Source organism: Carassius auratus, chromosome 48, assembly GCF_003368295.1.
Source record: "Carassius auratus strain Wakin chromosome 48, ASM336829v1, whole genome shotgun sequence".
Classification (NCBI taxonomy): Eukaryota; Metazoa; Chordata; class Actinopteri; order Cypriniformes; family Cyprinidae; genus Carassius; species Carassius auratus.
In genome coordinates, this window is record NC_039290.1 from 6,936,397 (window position 1) to 6,953,187 (window position 16,791).

Here is a 16,791-nt window from a genome sequence, read left to right on the forward strand (position 1 = left end):
ACTTATGATAATTAATGCATTTCAAAATATAGTCAAAAACTAGAATGAACTCGAAGATAGCACCAAGTGTAGGCCTACTGCATAACAGGAATGTCCCAGCAACTCCGTTAGCATTTAAGGTAATTACCCACTACGTTAGTCAACCAGAAACTAATGACGTGGCTTCCTGTTCTTGTTTCCAGAATATCGTAGCAATAACGATTTTTCAGTTGGTGAGTTGAAGAAGAGAGAAAGATGGCTTTTCGAAGACGATTCTTCATTTTTATCTCATATGGAGAGCAGATGGCAGGCCTGCATCAGTGCAGGAGGCTTTCTGGGATGACAGCCATGAGATTCCCCCTCAGGTGCCATTGGAGCCCTCATGAGCCGGGAGTGTGATGGTTGGGACATGGCACCTCCTCGTGAAAGAATGGCTCTCTGTTCGCCTCCCTTTCTCACTTCGTAATGGTGCTTGCTAACAACCTAATATTTCAAGTGTATGTGTGCACACACAGTAGCCCAAACACTATGAACTCTCTTCTCTCCTTCTCTTTGTGTTTGGGTATGAAAACAGCCTAGGATTTGAGTTAAAGATCTAAGAACATAATTATCTTTTTATTAAGAGTTTTCTGGTTAATTTACATTTACCTTTAGTCATTTACCAGATGCTTTTTATCCAAAGCAACTTACAAATGAGGACAACAAAAGCAATCAAAACCAACAAAAGAGCCACAATATGTAAGTGCAAATGACTCACTTAGCCTAACGCAGTACACATAGCAAGGTGTGTGTGTGTGTGTGTGTATAATTAAAATTAGCAATTCATTAAAATTGCCTGGTAAGGCTTCATTGAAGATATAACATCTAATGAAAATATTATATTTAATTTAATATTTCATGAAAAAAAAAAAGAAAATTGTCCTAACCAGTAATTTGGCCACACTGAAAGAAAAATACTGTGCGAATTGACTCAAATACAACCAATCAGAACACATTTTGTGTTTAATATATACCTATATAGCTATGTGGCACATGATCTTGGACCAATGAGGATTCCCTAGGGGCGGAGCTATACCTATATAGCTATGTGGCACATGATCTTGGACCAATGAGGATTACCTAGGGGCGGAGCTATACCTATATAGCTATGTGGCACATGATCTTGGACCAATGAGGATTCCCTAGGGGCGGAGCTACCCAGTATGACACCATGGGAGCGGAGGCCAAACGCCTGGCAAAATGTCCTGTTGGCAGGTAAGGACAAAACTCCAACACTTTTGTAAAACTGTGCAAATATTGTACTTTTAGGGGTACAACAGCTTGTCACTGGGGAAAGAGTATCTTTGTACCTTAGTAGTTCCTTAAGGGGACATATTACTACTCTAAAGGACATTTTAGGGATAGGTAAGGTACAAAGTTTTCCTTTCCAAGGTACTGCGCCAGTGACAAGCTGTTGTACCTCTAGGGTACCATTTTTAGAACAGTGACAGTGAATATGCAGTTTCTTGGATGTGTGTTGTGTGATAGCCACAGTTGTGCAATAAAATATAATCAAAAACATATGTGTTAAAATTATAGGATTCCCACATGAACCATTTCCTCTGTCTTTACAGTGTTTGTGTCACAGGTCATTTCCACTGTGAAGGGGAATATCTTTCAGAGAAAATGCAGCATGTTTGAAAAATATTCAAGACTTCATCACAATATCAGAGATAACATGTGGATACTCCACCAAAAACCTCCTGCATTTTTGATGACTCAACCTTCTCTCCTCTTCCAGAGATGAAGTGACTCATAAGGAGAGGTAAGTGTCCATTCCTCCTGTATTTATACAAGCCTTCCCAATGAGAGAATGTATGGAGGCAGAAGAGGTGATTGGACTCTGGCGTATATTTCCCCTGTGTCTTCCCTTCAGCATGTCATTCTTTAGAAGTAATCACCTTAGAGGGCAGCATGGCACTCATTTGCGAGATGCTGACCTCCCTTCCACTGAGAGGCAGTGGACAGTAGGGCCATCCATAATGCTGCGATGCATTACCGGTGGTAATATGAAGTGTAGTCACCCCTTTCATGCACTAGTGTTCAAGTGCAAGGCCTGGGGAAAAACACCTTTTGGGACCCATCAAAACTCAGACTGATTCTATGTGTCACTGGTATTCATTAACCAACAGAAATGGTGAAAAATGGAATACGCTAAGCTATGTAGATATGAACGCCTACCCTGCTGAGAAGACTAGGGATATGACACTCCAGTTCTTGAGGGCCATTATCCAGCAGTTTTTAGTTCCAACAACTCCTGACTAATCAAGTAATCCTTAATTTGCTTCTTCACATGTACTGGATTAGGGTTGGAGGTAAATGCTCCAGGCCATTGCCCATCCAGGATGGGAGTGAAATAGTCCTTGTTTAAACAAACATGACTTTCCGTGCAGGTCCAAGATGGTTTGTGCATGTTAGGTCTGGGTCAAGCTAGTGGACCAATATTGCCAAGCTGTTCACCAGCAAAACTTGTGTAGCATCTGGCAGAGTTAACTAGTATGATATTTCAAGTGATGCTAACTGAGCAAGGAATTCTTGCCGGTTAAGCTAGATAAGAAGCCCTTTGAGGACGGCAGCTTTCAAAATGTGTTCTGGATTTAAGGCCAGGACACACCAAGCTGACTTCAAAGAACTAACGTCGACAAAAGCCAACGGTGTTGTCACCTAATTTTGGCTACATCTGGACAGAAAAGCTGTGTTTAAACACACTGCAAGGACTACGGCTGACTGCAAACTCGCATGTGTGTTCTGCATCTGTTTGTAAGGAGTTAACTCTCTATATCACCAGGTATTAATAGTCTTTATATAGTCTTCAATTTTAAGTAGCCTTAAATAATCTAATAACTTTCTTCATGTTAAGCAGCTCATGTTGTTATGAAAATATTTGTGTATTGGAATGCTTGGTAAAGATAACTTGACATTATAACAGACTTCTGTCTGTGCAGTCTTGATTTACTTGCTTGTTTTCATCGGGAATCTGGCAAACTGCTTCCTACAAGAGCTGACTTTTAAAACACATTAAAAAACCTGCCTGACCATCAGCTTGGTGTGCCACTGCCTCTAATCACAATAGATGGTATATTTAATTTTATAGAAATGAAACTGTGAAGGACTGATGCATAGTTCATTCAATAGATTGTACCGTCCAAGGTCACATCTAATCTTCACAGCCCATATTTCCTGGACCAGTGGTTCCTACACATTCCTGCCCCCCAAGCTTGTCTCATTTGTCTGACAGACCCAATTCAGGTCTTGGAGTCTCTAATGAACTGATGACCTGAATCAGGTGTGTTTGATTAAGGAGAGTGGGATGTGGTTGGAAACCACTGTTCTAGACATATTTACAATGTTTGGTTGGATGTTAACAATGAACACCAAGCTATACAACACAACAGTGCAACTTAATGACCATCTATCCCTGTTAAATGTGGCATCCCCCCAACAAATGGTGGTCTGTTCAGCAAGCTTTCATTCTTTGCAAATGTTTTGTGGTAAGCAGTGAGCTGAACTGGAACTTTCAAACTCATGTTCCAAGCTGTGATTCTGGACACTTCTCATCTCCCCAAGTGCATGTACATCTCAATCTTAAAGGCGATCCAGCCACACCCACCTGGCAAAGCAATACACTTTATCCGCTAATGCGTGCTGACACTGAATACTACACCCACCGAAATAAGGAGCCGCAAATTGGGTTATTCATCTTCACCTGGTGGTAATCTAGTTGATAAGCACTATGCACGTAGATCTCTAGTGGGGGAAGAGGCAATGTGATTACTGAGAGCAGAGCCATTGATGCCTGAGCTGCAGTAAAATGGCCTCTGGAGCTCCGAGGGATGGGCCTCTAACAAACACGTTTGAAGAAGACAAAGTAAACACTCACTCTCAATTGTCAGCCATGTAATGCCTTGCAGCACTAGCAACAGTTAGCATGAAACTAAGGAAAAGGAGTATAAATTAGTTTGTTTTACTGACTAAAGGAAGATAGGTGATTTGAGAGGTACTCTTTGGTGTTTGAGAAAGATATCATCTATTTCCGCCTCAGAGAGACTTGGTATTTTTCTTAGTGTATATCCTCTTGCTGTACCTCAGTTGTTTTCCCCAGAGAATAGCATGCATTCACCTGTGAAATCGGGCTAGCGTGCAAAGTAGTCTGACTATTGTAAATAAAGAACAAAGGCTAAAGAGATTCAGCTGTCCATCAGCCAGGGCAAGATACAACATTATCTCACAGCAGACTGGCTGGAATGTAGAGGGATACTCTTTGTCTAGTTGAAGAAAATGCATGTATCTAGCAAGTAATTTGTAGAGATCCAACTTTGCAATCTTAAATGTAAAAAGGTTCAAATGCAAAGCAAAAAAAGATTTATTAAAATGTGATCAGAGATGTCGACTGGACCACTGAGCTTTAAAAATGTTTAGGTTGCATTAACTCATCATGCGATGGCAGTACCTTGAATTATACTACCAATGTAAACACAGGACTCTGTAGTTGAGTCCACCTTCTGCAGGTTGTGAAAAGAGCTGAGGCCTTTGTTGCTCGGTCTGTGAATTATTTTCATCCCTTCAGGAGTCCATCTGACCTAGACGTCGCAGCATCTCATGACTTATGCATGTCATAGACCCCCTTACTTTCCCCTCCTAATGGCTAGATAGCTTTGGCGGCTGCAAGTTGTTGTTGTATTTGCAGACGTGATGCATAGATCCCCGGTGGCCGTGTAAAAACCAGCCAGACCAGGTGCAACACTAATATCCCAGCCGTATCCAAACATTTCCTTTCAAAGTAACCAGCACACAGGGGCCCATAAATTAGAGCCAAGATGTCGGGCTTCCAATAAGACCCTACCCTGAGCAATAAACTTTGACATTGGTGTGTGAAAAACGATGGCCCTTTTTCATTGTCAAGTGTTACAAATTGATGAAATGAGTTCATCGATGTTCCCTGGTCATTATCTCTCTAGTGGCACTTTGTTTTACAGACAGCGGGGAAAGGGACGGAGCAGATTAGGGGCCCCCGACACAGTTTATCAAACCAAATCTAATATCAACCCTAAGAAGGGAATCTGGAAATCAATACTTCATTACTAAATTGTTACTGGGGATGAAGAGTGATTGTGAGGGTTCAGAGATGTGTCTCGGCAGCCGGGGCACAGGAAGTTCAATGTCACCGGTGAAGTGATAAGTAAAGGCTTTGATGGGAAGAAACATTTCTGTAACGGGCGCACTGGTGAAGGAGGGCTTTGGGGGTGTTGGTGAGAACAGATAATAGAAACCGAGTTTGCCTTTGATTGGGCGTTTGTTTTATAGCTGGAAAGAGAGAGAGAGGAGGGGAAAAGGAAAGGAAATCTTTCTTTCTTGACTTCACCAATATCTCTAAGTCTACTGGGTGCTTGCAACATTATGGCAGAATTATTGGGTCGTTGGCAAACAAACTCTCATTATGAAGGCATCGATTTACACAATAATAAACTCTTTACTTAAAATAGATGTTTGCTTATTTGCACACATTGTTCTATTTGCAGAATTGGTGTGTTGAATGCAGGACAGTGGTAACTTTATTGCTGCTAGTCTTCCATAGTCAGGCTTTTCACTATTGGTGATGAAGTCTACATTACCAAGAGCAATCAAGAACAAGCGACAGCATGAAGAACTTGAAGTTCTATAAAGAACTTGAAGAAGCATGAAATCATATTTGTTCTGTCTCTTCTCTGTGTCCTTGATGATTTCTGACTTTTGCATCTGCATGTCATTAATTGAATGGAATAACAGTATAGTGAGATGGTAGACGGTGCTCAAACCTGCTCCGATTACATCCATCATGGAAAACAAACTAAAGAAATTTGGCGTAAACGTACAAGGGTTTATCAATATTTTTCTATTGTGTTATATGTGTATGCATTAGGATTTAAAAGCCCTAATGGAGTTTTTTTTTTCTTCTTTTTTCATTTCTGTCATTACAAATAAATGGAGCAGCTGCGACTGAACAAGTATGTGTGGTCTCTTTTTATGTGAAATAATGTTAAAAATCAGCTTGGTTTAGCATGCTAACACAAATTGATAAATTGCCATTTTTTTATCGTAAATCATTGGTATGTAAAATATAGATTCTGAAGTCTTTACATCTTCATGTAAGGTCCAACTGTCAGCTTCTGTCAAGTTTGTTTTGCGATATAGACGGTTTCTTTCATTTTCCAATCTGTGAAATTGTGGGGTTGTGTGACGTTTGCTTCAGGGAGGCCTGTTAAGGGCAGATTTTATTGTAGCCCTGGTCTGACAGTGGAAACCAGCCTGATTTTGATATAATGACTTGAGGTCCGAGGCTTTTGGCCCCTCCTCAGCTCATTGTTAGGATATGAGGAGTTACACTTCATTTTCTGCCAAATTGTATTGCCGATTAGAAATATTAAAAATACAGTATTTTATATATATATATATATATATATAATTTTAGTTAACCAGCTAAATGAATTCTACATTTGCTGTCAGATTTGATTGCAGATTTTAAATGGGATGTATAAGAAAATGTATATCTTGATTACAAATTTGCTAAACATACATTATTGTAGCATGATTTGAGCTAAAAAAAAAATAAAAAAAATAAAAAGTGCAGCTAAAGCACTCACTATCAGCCTTATGCTACATTTACATCACAGCGATGTAGTCAACAATGGAAAAGTTTTTACCTCGTGTTTTACCCATGCCAGGTACCCGTTCTTCGTATGTCGCCAACTCAGTTAGCTGGATTTGATTGTTGATGATTTGGCATGATCTTGGATTGGTTGGTTCTTCAAAGCTCATCCCAGAGTTGCTTTCATAGCAACAGGTCTGTAAGCTTTTTCATGAAAACAGAATTAGATCGCATATTTTTAAGTAGAACTGATACTTAAAATCTGTCCATTGCCACCGCTACTTTATTACAAGAGTATCCTACTGATACTGGGACAATAATAATCTTTAGACAAAGACAGTTTCACTCAATGAAAGATTTATACGTCATAAAATAATTACTTCATTATTGTATTAGAGTCTTACACACAGATAAAGTCGTGCATTAATTTGAGTGATGACAGCTATAATGGGAGTGGCTTGATGGAGCACAGGAGATGCAGTTAACATGATCTTGACCCTTAAGAAACTTTAATTAATGCTGTCACATAACAAATGTGTTCAAATATAAAATTAAATGAATTGCTAATTGCTACACTGAAATAAAAATGGTAAGCCTGTACAAATGTTAGAAATCGTGAATATAAATAATTGGGAATCATGTAAAAATAATAATAATAATAATAATTTATCTATTCTAACATTTTGTTTTGTTTGCTTGGCAGTTTCCTGCCAAATCCAGAAATTCGTCAAGTTTTTCATTAGGTGTCATTTTTAAATAAATGTCATTACGTTGTTGTCTTGCCGCCAGCCAATCGCTGCATTGCTGATCGTTGTTCCAAGTAACTATAGATAACCCCTTTTAAACCAATCCATGAAGGTGCAATTATCTCAGATAACTTAATCCAACCAATCATCAACAACAGGTGCATTTGAAGAACCCCAGTAGTTGGCGTGGTCACCTTGTTAGTAAATAGTACCTGTAGGGAAGTAACGACTATATGTTGTATATGATGCATCGCCGCTGTAGGTTGTAATATTGGTGAAGTAAATCCACACTTTGCTGAAGAACCATTAGCAAACTCTTGAGCAGCAAATACAGTAATCCACCATTGTTGTGTATGTTTGTTCGCGCTTGCATTTAAAATCGACACACACTGCGCATGTCTACATACTTAACACTTACTATGCACGTGCATGACGTAACCATTTTCAAAGATTCCCATATTGGGTGTTTACATGGAAACGATAACGGTGGAGTTTTCAAAATCTTGCACTTTGAAAACCATCTCCAAAACACCGTTGTTGTGTAAACGAACAGGCAAAATGCATAAAAAGTGTCCAGTTTTTGGCTGAAAATGTATCAGCAGCAGTCCCTTAGAAACAAGTTTGTTACAAAACGTGCACGCTGACTGCCAGAATTGTGTAGAAGCTAACTAATCAAATCTTGTCTCTTGTCCTTTATTGTGTGCATTTCAGTCAGTAAACAGTTCATGGATGCTCTCTACACAATAATATGACCGTACCTTGAAGACACTAAGCCATTCTCTAGTACTTTATATAAATAAATAAATTAAAGAGACGGAATAAAAGATTTTGGAGCAAATTATCTTGATGAGGCGCGTTATGCTGCATCGCTAACTCCTCAGTACGTCTCTAATTGGAAGACCATTGTCTGAGCTGTCACGACTGAAACCTCGCACATTCGCTCACGTTAAGATGTTCCTCGTGCACATTGCACGTTTCCAGAGCCCTTCTCCACGCAGGTGACAAAGATAAACATTTTTTACGGCAGAGTTTGACATCGGTGGAGGAAGAAGACTTAGTCCAGTATCAGAGGCCCACGGCTAATGATTTTTGAGCAGCCCCCGACTGAGCCTTAAATGTCTTCAATATCCATAAACAACTCTATACTGTCCAATTAGGCAGACAGAGATGTACTGAGCTGTCAGACAGATTTGCATGGCTAAGCACCTGAGATCCCGCAGATGATGGGGGGGAGGGTTCGTCAGGCCGAGAGAGAAAGATGAGCACAACGGATGACTTTCATTACTGCATTTTGCCTTTTTCCCAACACCCAATTACTGCCAGGATTAATTGATTATGTTACCTTTCTTTCAAAGCCCAACGCAGAGATTGCTGGCTCTCTCTTTCCCCACTTTATGCACTTATTTCCTGAGCCTTTTTTTTTTTTGTTCATGTATTCGCATGTTTCTCCTTTGGGGATTTAATTATTTTGCAATTTATAGGTTAAGAAATAACATCCAGTTCTGTTGCCTTTGAAAAAGATGGCCATTTTACAGCAGGCGATACCATGCTTAATTAGGATTTATACTCTTGCGTACCATCGCTGTTGTCCCTGCTCTCCCCTCTCTCTTCGCAACTGGCCTGTCAGTGGTCGGGGAGCTTGGGAGAACGTGACACTTCCCTGAGTACGTCTGATGGGAGTGAATCATGCTTTTTAGATTCATTATGGCACTTTATTTTTCCACTGGGCCTTTTCTCTCCTGTCCATCCAGTGTTGGGAGTGAGACGTGTGAGGGTGTATTAACGGACAGACAGCGTACATATTTCATGATATGTACGCGGTTCTGCTCTGTGGGCCGGCTGAGATGCTCGGCTCTCCGTCGGTGTCTGTTTTGTCTTACATGCTGGCCAGACAAAGAACTAAAAATGACAAGCGTGTCTCAGTTCAGGGGAGCAACGTCAAAGTCACATCAGGCTGTCCGTAATTTCTGGATTAAAGCTGGTTCTATGGGGAGAGAGTGAAGAGAGAGAAATCTAGAAGCAGGGCTAGTTTTATGTCTGTTTTAAAACTGCTATAGAATTATATAGCAGCTTTATATAATAACCAATAATGTATTTTTCTGAAAATTATAACTAAGACTGGAAATTTCTGATTTCAGATCAGTTATTAAAGTCAGTATACTACATGAAAACATCAAACTTGGAATATATATATATATATATATATATATATATATATATATGTATATGTATATATATATATGTATATGTATATATATATGTATATATATATATATATGTATATATATATATATATATATATATATATATATATATATATATATATATATATATATATTTTTTTTTTTTTTCTTCATTTAAATATTCAAATAAATATTTCTATATAAATGTATCTAAATTATCTGCTAATTGTGGGCTTGAAGTTACAAATTCACAACAATTTTAATACATATATATATATATATATATATATATATATATATATATATATATATATATATATGTAAAATATTGTTGTGAATTTAGAACTTAAAGCCCACAATTAGCAGATAATTGAGATATATATTTATATTAAAGTGAAATAATAATTATAAATAATATACTAATTTATTATTTACTAATACTATTTTATTATATATTAGATAATATTGCTTGTATTGTTAAGATTGTATATTTATTAAAACATTTCATGTTTCATTTTATTTCTCTAATTGTATATTTTTAATTTAAAAATGTCAATATATTTTATGTAAATTTGAAAAAATATGTAATTGTAAATTATATATACATATATAAATATTTTCTGCTTTAAATATTTTACTTTATTAATGTTTTCATAAATTTTAATTGGAAATCTTGGTTATAATCTTAAAAAAAAAAAAAATCTGGGGGAAATGATTAACATTAAACACCCTAAATATATTTATGCTAAAATTGAACTACATATTTTATATATTTTACATATTTAAATGTGTGTGTCTGTGTCTGTGTCTGTGTGTGTGTGTGTGTGTGTGTGTCTGTGTGTCTGTGTGAGTTCTGTGTGTGTGTGTGTGTGTATATATATATATATATATATATATATATATATATATAAATTAAGAACATATAAATTAGTCAACATTTGAAGAGGATCAGATTTGTCCTAAGACAACAACAGGTATTGTTTTTTTTTTTTAGGACAACTTTGATGAAAGGTTTTGATCCACTTCGTATGTTGACTAATGTATATGTGTGTGTGTGTGTGTGTGTGTGTCTCTGTCCGTGTCTGTGTCTGTGTGTTATATTTTATGCAGTATCTTACATATTTATTTTGCATAGATTGTGTCACTTCAAATAGGCTCACAATCAAGTCTTTATTTTTATTCTCTAGAGTTGTACCCTAGAACCCACATGATATCATATATATATAATATATATATTTCAGAATTAAAAACATTTTATTATATTACTTTCCTAAATTAAAATGGTGTTTCCAGCAAGCATGGTTTCTTTCAAAGCTTGAGACGGCGCTCCATTTGAAGCATGTTATTTTGATCTCAGACATTGGCACTGTTGACACCTCAGTACTTGACTGTCCCTCAAGCCTTTCCATCTCCCCGGCATCACACTTCCATTGGAACTAATTAATAAAAGTGTTTAAATCGCATTTCCCCCCTCCTGTTGTAATTAACAGCAACATCTGTTAAAGTCTCACTCAGCCTAGAAATAGCAGCTCACAGGGAGAAATACAAACTGTGCAGAGGATCCGTTTAAACGTTCAGACCGGTGCACGTGAATACGGCGGACACATACATTAAACCCATTGATTCAAACATGTTTTAGTTTCTTGTCCATATGCTCATTTCCAAGTCATCTTGGGTGCATTACAACATCTGATCGATTTAGAAAGCTTTTGATTATGTGTGTTTTCTGAATTAGACTGATGAAAGGATCAATGAAGAGGTCAATACATAGAGCGCCCTCTCGCGGCTGTAGACGGTAATGTTTTGTCTCTTTCTTGGTTCTAAATAAATGCGACTTATAGTCCGGTGCGACTTATTTACGTTTTTTTCTTCGTCATGACGTATTTTTGGACTGATGCGACTTATACTCAGGTGCGACTTATAGTCCGAAAAATACGGTATATCGGAGGCTGTTAAATTCGCAGAGTAAAAAAAAAAAAAAAAAAAAAAAAGGAAAAAGGAAACCTAATTGTGAGCTAAAGTTGAAATTAAAATAAGAAAAAATATGTCAATGTTAAATATGAAGTTATAGTTGTCAGTGAGATGTTGTATGGATGTCTTTATTATGGAATAATAAATACAAATAAATTAATTAAGGTAATTGTGACTCTTTATCACACAATTCTGGGTTTATATCTCGCAATTCAGAGTTTTTTTTTTTTTTTTTGGCATTTGCAAAGATATGCATATTGCATTATGACTTGATTAGAAAGTTGCAGTTGGAAAATATTAAGTCACATTGTATGATTTAAAGACAAATGATATCATAATTACCCCCCCCCCCTTATTTCTCAGAGGATATTATAGGGCTCCATTATTTTTTTAAAGGTTTTTTAAATTGTGTTTTATTTCTTATTTCTCATTACTGCGCTATCACATTATGACTAATAAGGTTGCAGTGATGAGAGCAATTGTGAAATATTAGAGACAAACCTATGAAATATTAAGCCATAATAAATTGTTTTGAGTCTTCCAGTATTTTTGACGTATTTAAAATTGAACACAGGAGGCTTTTGTAAAAAAAAAAAATAATAATCATAATTTGTAGTTAAAATTCAACCTATGCTAGCTAGCTAACTAAATGCCCTTGTGGTTAACACTTAAAATCTTACTTAAAAAGTTTTTAAAGCACAATACGACGGAAGAGTCCCACAGAGCTGGCGTGCCTCGGGTTGAGTACCGGGGCTCTACTAAATCAGTCGCTGTGATTAGACAGGAGGTATCCCATGAATCAGGTAGCACTGGCTGCTTATAATCACTTTTGTGTGACAAAAAACTAATTGAACTCAAGCTGTTTTGTGTACACGAGTATGACAAGAGCTAATGGGATTATTTGAAATACAAACGGGTCCTCACTTTTTCATCATTAATTACTACTAATTATATGAGCACACGCACACTCTCGCCGTGGCACCTATTAGAGGATTTTGTACTTGAAGGGTGTATATCACAATCAGAATGTCACTGATGTGTCTTAATTGTCTTTGTGTCTTCTCTGTCATATCTGAACCCTCTCCCTGATTACTCCGTATGGCACTTGCAGGTTATGTCCTGATGATAAACATAATCATAACTTAAATAGCCTGAATCTTATATTATGAGGAGGTGTGAAAGAAATGGGTAAAATATCTTTAAAATGCCATGTTTGTAAAAAATCTAAATAGAAGTAAAAATACACACTACTTACTTTATATTTTTGATTCAAATGATTTAAAGATGCTTGTTTGGTTACATTTCATCAAAATATGAAGTTACCCAAACCCCTGAAATGACTTTCCTTTTCAGATGTTTCCACCAAATATGTTCTCATAATTATGTCATGATAACCTGATCTCAGATTTAACACTTTTTTTCAGCATCATGTCCTCCATTTCACTCCTCTAATACAACAAATTACTGAAGTAAAATGGGTTATGAACGCTGTTTCATGCTCATTTATTACAGAAGTCTCGTTGCAAAGTGTGCATCATTAGCATAAACATGTATTTTTTTCTATTCTATTCTATTAAGCTGTTTCATGCAAAAAAAAAAAATACTTACAAAGCTGTACACATTAATGATAGCTTAATTTATTTTATCTATTTAGTGTGTTATATTATATTACATTATATATTATGGAAGTAAAATGGGTTATGAATGCTGTTTCAAGTCTTGTTGTAAAACTGAACACATAGGGCAGAGTTTGCACACACTACTTGCTTTTATTATTATATTAATTATATGATAATATTAATAAGTACTCCCAGTCAAAAACTTTGTTAAAAGTAAATAATTTCTTACTTTTCTTGCTCCTGGTATTTTGACCGAAATGGCGACCAACAACAGTTGGGCCTCATTAAGACAGCATTTCTAATATTCAGCCCGCCGTATATTCATCAGATTGGACAGACTGCATCAACTCGGCTCATTTCTGCATTTTTAATTGTTGTTTTTTACCCAGAGCTCATCCTTGGGGAGGCAGTCCGGTCTCTCCGAAAGGTTAGTGGTCCCTGATGCAAGCGCAGCACTGGATTTCACATAATGTCATGTCTTTGTTAGCATTTTCACTGTTAATAACATAGTCACCTGACATCAGCCTGCCAAACCAGAGGCATAGTAATGCGAGAGAAATGTGATCTCATTTACCAAAAAACAATTACTGTTGAAGAATATCGCTTTTTTTCCCCTCCAAATGGTTGTTTTATACTTCACTGAGAGATTCATCAGTAATCAAGGGTTAATTTCACACTCCACTGAATGGCCTGTTTTAATCCATATTCACAGTAATTAAATCTGTCTGATAAAGTGAGCACTTTACTCTCTCTTTTTTTTTTTTCATACTTTTTTTTTATTGTTTTACACCCTTCACGTCTCATCTCCTGAGCACCACGTCATCTCGCCTCAGTGACAGGCCGAATCTATCCCTAAAATTAAAACAATCCTGACCTATCTAAGATGACAGGAGACGCAGAGAGAAAAAGTGATAGAGTTAGAAAAAGAGATGGGGGAGAAGAAAGGGATAGACATGAGAGAAGTTGAAAGAGATCCTTCACAAAGCTCGTCAGGAGTGCGAAGAATAGCTGACAATCGTTTTATTTTTTCCCCCTCCTTTTCTCTTTCTTACGCACTTCCATTTCAGACGAGTGGAATGTGAAGATTTGACCCTGTCAATCAGGACTGGTGACAAGTTTAATCACGGAGCGCCCTCCACAAAATCATGGCTAAATAGGAATGCAAATAATAGAGCACCAGGGCCTCTTATAAATGCTAATCAAGAGGGCTAATCAGCTGACAGGACCACAGATTCTGCTCGTTCAAGGAGTCACTCAAACTTACTTTCTCCTCTCTTTTAGACTTTCTTTCCCCACTTTCACTTTCCCCATTACAGGCTATAAATCCACACCTCTGCTGGGAAGGAAATCCAAAAAGATTTCTACCGGCTTCCTGCGGGGTGGTATGAGTGTTGAGGAGAAACCAAACTTAAGGGTAGATTGTGTAATTTCTGTGCTGTTAAAACTGAAATACAAAAATAATGACTGTCAAACACAATCTAGTCTGCAATTGGTCAGACAGCCCCGCCTCCAAAGTCACGTGATTGGTTGAGCCTGTGTTGCAGTGTTGGGCTGGTCGAGGTGCTGAAACAAAGAGAACAATGGGTTTCATTCACTAATAATTGCGTAGATTATTCATATTGATATGCACAGGAGAACTTCTCTTAACCTCATTGTAATGTTAAAGAATTTGGAGTATTCAAAATGTGCAACCATGTATCTAAGGTTAATTTGTACTAAACATGCCCAAACCGTCTACATTTAAGGCCTTTTGTCACAGCAAACTTATCATGCTCTCTTGTCTAAGGCTCTGTTTATACCTATGATGCGCTTTTGTCGATCAGATCATAAACAGATGATGGAGAAACATTCCCATGCATACCTGCCTTTTTAATATATCTCGTTGATCCATGTTCAACCACTTCAGTCATTTCTTTGAGGGGACGGTCAATAGTTGGTGGTACATGGGCCAACTATTTGAGCAATTTTGCTGGGCAACTTTTTTGGGCAATGTTGCTTGGGCACTTTCCCATAGAGGATGGGTAACAAATCTGGAATCTGGTTACTTTAAATTGGTTGTGGGCCCTGTGTCTCACCTGCAAAAATTGTACATTTATGGATCCAGCAGCTTGTTACAGGAACAGTCCCCTTAAAGGGGAATTTTGTACCTTATCTACCCCTTAAAAGCAGCATATTAGTACCTTAGAGTAGAAATATGCACTACTATGAACCGAAATAAAGTAGAAAGTTGTTCCTTTAAGGGTACTGTCCTAGTGACAAGCTGTCTAGACACACTGAAATCAAAACATGATTTTAAGAGCACATCCAGTGATCAGTCAAATTCAAACAAAATTAAGTACCTTTCATTTGCGAAGCATCTAATTCACTGGGTTATCCAAAAAAAAAAAAAAAAAAAGGCATTACCACATTATTATTTGATTTTTTTGTTAAACTTCCAGAAAAAAAAGATAAATATCATGATGTGTACCGTTAATGTGATATAAATGACTCAGACATGATTCCGCCCACCCCTACCCTAACCATTGGTTATTCAGTGGTCCACCCACTTCTGCTCTATTTGCACAGATATAACATGTCAATTATGCCCATCTTTGATCTTGAAGAGTTATTTTTCAGCGTTTCTTCCCTCTGTGGAAGAAATAGTTATATTTTTAGGCTCCATAAAGTGCATTTGATAGAATCCCCCCTCCTCTCGATGAGATGAAGTAGCCGTCTGTTTCAGAACCATGTAAATGAGGCCTTGCCAATCCACAGCTCTGTGATCCGACTCAGAAGTGAAGAGCTCAGTGGAGACTTTGAAATGTTGATTTAGGCCTGGTTTGAGGATGGCGAGTCCCCCCGCTGCACCTCTAAAAATGCAGTTGATCTAAGTTTCATGTGCGCTTCAAAGTTGTGAAGGTTGCCTTTCTCTTCCCAATTGTCTAAGATATCAAAGCTAAATGTGAAGATCCGCTCCACTCCGCCACGCCTGCATCAGGAGCGCGGCGTGACTGTTTGAAGTCCGCAAAATCACAGACGATAAGACTGAAGCCAAGGCAGTCACTTTCTTCTGGAGACTGTACTTGCTTTTGTTATACTTTGTGTTCCTTCTTACGGTAGTTTTGGTACCTGCGCCATGTGTTTTCCATTCTCAAAAGTTTGAAACGAAGAGAATTGCATTCAGATGCACCACTTTATTGCATATGGTTATTTCACTCACATACGAATTCTGCAATTATTTACTACTTTTTTGAGTAACATACTGAAATTGAGGTGGTAATGTCCTCTCAAAACTACCTGTCCTGTATTTTCAAACTGACCCAACGCCAATTGACGACGATGACATTGTCAATTAAGAAAGCTAGTGAATGGCTTCAGATAACTTTGAATATAGCACACTGTTTGTTTAGGTCACTTTTATGGTGTGTCTAATAAGTTTAATTTTTTTGACTGTTTTTGAAGCTTGACTGATGGCGTCAAGCTTCATTTAAAAGAGATTCTTCTGCTCCATGAGGATGAGTAAATATTGAACATTTTTGACTGAACTGTTCCTTTAAGGTTGTAAGAACTTATGACAGTACACTACAGTTTCAAGAAGGTAATAGGAAATTCAATCCAAACGCATGGCAGTCACATTGGATTTCTGAAAC

At 37.4% G+C, this 16,791-nt stretch overlaps 1 long non-coding RNA gene across 1 annotated transcript in view; it reads left to right on the top strand.

Annotated features, from left to right (window-relative positions):
- The first annotated feature begins 1,006 nt into the window (after positions 1–1,006).
- LOC113065361 (uncharacterized) overlaps positions 1,007–16,791 on the top strand; it is a 30,328-nt gene continuing 14,543 nt past the window's right edge. The window contains exons 1-2 of the long non-coding RNA XR_003278998.1: positions 1,007–1,233; positions 1,593–1,783. This is a non-coding gene — a long non-coding RNA (uncharacterized LOC113065361). The remainder of the gene's footprint in view (positions 1,234–1,592; positions 1,784–16,791) is intronic.